The sequence below is a fragment of the Neovison vison genome, chromosome 10 (genome assembly GCF_020171115.1).
Source record: "Neovison vison isolate M4711 chromosome 10, ASM_NN_V1, whole genome shotgun sequence".
NCBI lineage: Eukaryota > Metazoa > Chordata > Mammalia > Carnivora > Mustelidae > Neogale > Neogale vison.
The window spans coordinates 65,869,016-65,873,112 of NC_058100.1; positions in this window are offsets into that span (position 1 = coordinate 65,869,016).

A 4,097-nucleotide genomic window follows, 5' to 3' on the forward strand; every position below is an offset into this window, starting at 1 on the left:
AATAGGAGCTACAGGAGCCAGGCAATAAAATGATCCCTAGTTCATGTTTATCTCACCATGATTCATTGAGTTCATGGACCCACAAAGCAGTCATTTCTGTGGCTCTCAAGTGTACACAGTTTGTGGCAGTTTGTAGGACCTTTACATTAGTTCCCTGACCTTTAAAGTAAGAAAACCCATGTAAAAAGATCTACAAATGATATTAATACTGAAACACTGCATGATTTTCCCTTAAGATTAGGAATCAAAGCAGGGATATCTACCCTCATCATTCGTATTCAGCAATATATTGGAGGTCCTAGCTAGTGCAGTAAGGTAAGACAGATAAATAAAGGGCACTCAGTTTGGAAAGGCAGAAATAAAATTTTGTTTATTTTCAGACATGATTGTTTATTTGGTAAATGCCATAGAATGTATAGAAAACCTTCTCGTACCTATGAAAGAATTTCATAAGGTCACAACAGATGGCCAATATATAAAACTCAGTTGTATTTCTATACACTAGCACTAGCAATAAAAACTTGGAAATCAAAATGTAAAAAGTACTACCATCTCAAGGGCAATTTGCTAGGTGACAAAAACCGTTTTCAAAAGATCACATACTATATGATTTCCATTCTGTAAAACTTTGTCAAAGTGACAAAATGATAGTAATGGAGAAGAGATTAGTTGTTATCCTCATGGGAATGGTGGGCCAGGAGAAGGGTGTGAATATAAATATAGAGGGGTAGTTCAAGGAGAATCCTTATGATGAAAGAATAAAAAGTATATGTAAATAGTGTAGAGTTTCCACACACATTGAGCTAATGTCAATGTCCTGCTATTATCAATATCATTCTAGTTCTCTAAGATATAACCATCAGGAGAAACTAGGTCAACGGCACATTGGACCTTGTGATTTTCTGTGAATCCATAATTATTTCAAAATGAAAAGTTTTTAAAATGACACAACTCTATATGATGCCTGGTAGCTGGAAACTCCAAAGCATTCATGAAAGAAAGCAGAGAAAGCCTGATTAAATGGAGTGATGTATTGTGTTCATGAATTGAATTGAAAGACTCAATATTATTAAGATACCTGTTCTCCTCAAATTGACCTAGAGATTCAAAGCATTCCAAACCAAATCCCGGCAGATGTTTTGTAGAAACTGATGAGCTATTCCTAAGAGGTATATGAATAAGCCAAGGCCCTAAAATAGCCAAAACAAATTTTGCAGAATAAAATTTAAAAGACTCATACTTCCTGATTTCCTGACTTGTTATGAAACTACATGATCAACACATTGTGGTATTGGCATAGGAATGAACTTACGGATCCATGGAAAAAATAAAGTCCAGAAATACACTAACACACATACGGTTCATTTTAGACAGAGGTGCCAAGGTAATTAAGTGGAAAAAAGACAGTCTTTTCAACAAAAAGAAAAGAAAAGAAAGAAAGAAAAACTTTGACAACTCTCAGCCTTTACCATGTGCAAAAATTAACTCAAAATGTATCATAGGTATAAATGTAAAACTAGCCAATTTGGGAACTACTAGTTTAAAAGAGACAGTATTTATTTATTTCTCTATGTATTCCACAGTCTATTTTCATAACAGAAAAAAAGCTTCTGTAGAACTAAGATTTGGTTTTACCAATGTAAATATTTAATCATTTTAGTTTGACTAAAAATAAAAAATAAATTACTATATAAATTAAATTTTAGAAAATTAACTTCTATCTCTCATGGTCTTAATTTTTATTTGTATTTTAGCAAGTTTAAATGATGCATATCTACTATAAGCTGCTATATTCTAATTTTTTTGAAATTATTGTGTTTCTCCTGGTTCCTGAGCTAAACATAAAGGGAAAAAAAACTCCTTAAGAAAGACAACTATCATATGATCTCCCTGATATGAGGGAGTGGTGATGCAACATGGGGGCTTAAGTGGGTAGGAGAAGAATCCATGAAACAAGATGGGATAGGGAGGGAGACAAACCATAAGTGACTCTTAATCTCACGAAACAAACTGTGGGTTGCTGGGGGGAGGGGGGTTGGGAGAAGGGGGGTAGGGTTATGGACATTGGGGAGGGTATGTGCTTTTGGGCAAATTGGAAGGGGAGATGAACCATGAGAGACTATGGACTCTGAAAAACAATCTGAGGGGTTTGAAGTGGTGGGGGGGGTGGGAGGTTGGGGTACCAGGTGGTGGGTATTATAGAGGGCACAGCTTGCATGGAGCACTGGGTGTGGTGAATAAAATAATGAATACTGTTTTTCTGAAAATAAATAAATTGGAAAAAAAATAAAGAAAAAAAAGAAAACTCTTAAGCAAGAAAAATTTTCAGTTATATAAATTTGCATCGTTTAAGTGTAAATATTCATAATGGATGATAATCTTATTTTTAAGCCTAAAAACATTGGCATCAGTTGCTGATCTGTTAAAATGATGCAAGTACAGGATTAAGAGCTCTTTATAGGACTATTTGTGAATCAGAAATTTTTGGAAAACGGTGTTCCTTTTCTGACCATTTGCATCCGTCATTAGAAAACAGCAGCTTAGGGCACCTGGGTGGCTCAGTCATCAAGCATCTGACTATTGATTTCATCGGGTCTGATATCGTGGATCTCAGCGTCCTGAAATCCAGCCCCAGGGTCAAGCTGCTAACTCAGCATGGAGTCTGCTTGAGATTCTTTCTCCCTCTCTGTATCTTCTCACTGTCATATGCACACTCTCTCTTGTCTCTCTAAAATAAGTAAATAAATCTTAGAAAAGAAAAGAAAATGGCAGCTCAATCCATAGTTACCATTCATATATATTCTCTCTCTCTCTTTTTTTAAAATTTTATTTATTTATTTGACACAGAGAGAGAGAGAGATCACAAGCAGGCAGAGAGGCAGGCAGAGAGAGAGGAGGAAGCAGGCTCCCCGCTGAGCAGAGAGCCTGATGTGGGGCTCCATCCCAGGACCCTGGGATCATGACCTGAGCTGAAGGCAGAGGCTTAACCCACTGAGCCACCCAGGCACCCCTATTCTCTTTTTTATACATAAATTTTCATCTGAAATCTCTGATCTACCAACTGCCATCTCCCCAACTTTCTAGGGATGGGAGAAATCATTTCAAGAAGGAAAGTAAAGGTTATCAATGCTGACAGGGTGAATGTTGCATTAGGAAAAGGCCGAGGGGTATAGGGAGAAGAAGAGGGGCAGTAGTCTCATTTTGCATGGTAAACATTCGAATTAGTAAAGAAGCAGGCAGGAAACTGGAGAATCTTCTTCAGAAGAAACTGAACAGCAATAGAGAACACACCGACAAACACTGCTATTTGGGAAATCCTCTGAATGTGTAGGGCTATCAGTAGATTGCTAAAACAGAGACAGAAGTTTATATCTCTCTTATGCTACAATTCCGAAGTAGAGACATATTCGGGTTGGTTATCTGCTCTGCCCAATGAGGTCATCCAAGGATAGGATCCCTTCCCTCCTTGCCCCTCTAACATCCCCCGGGGCGTTGCCCTCATCACCACAGTGGAAACTGGCTGGCCAGCACCCTGTCAGCATTTCAGTGTGAAAGAGGAAGTGAAGGTAAGCAGCTTCCTTTTTAAGAAAGTTGAGTAGTAAGTTGCACCCGTTAGGCAGTTGCTCCACATGTGCCCTGCTGATATTTAAAGGGGTGAGTGCAGTTCTATTACTTAAAGGAGGTAAATCCTGAAAATGGATACCCGGAAACAATTAGCAGCCCCTCTGTAGCTCCTCAAAAGAAAAAATAGCTTACTGATTAGTCTCCCCAAATACATATAACTTAGATTAGCTTCTGTGGGCCTTGTCCTTAAGAATGAACGTATAAAGGACACCTGGGTGGCTCAGTGTGTTAAACATGTGTCTTCAGCTCAGGTCATGATCCCAGCATCCCGGGAGCCCTGTGTTGGGCTTTTCCCTCTCCCTCTTCCTGCCACTCCTTCTGCTTGTGTTCTCTCTCTCTCTCTGTCAAATAAATAAATAAAATCCTAAAACAAAAATAAAAATAAAAACAAATAAACATGTAGCCTAGAATCATCAACAACAGATGTTTCTGGAGACTAGAAATTCCAAAGAAACTATTATTAATATTCTGTA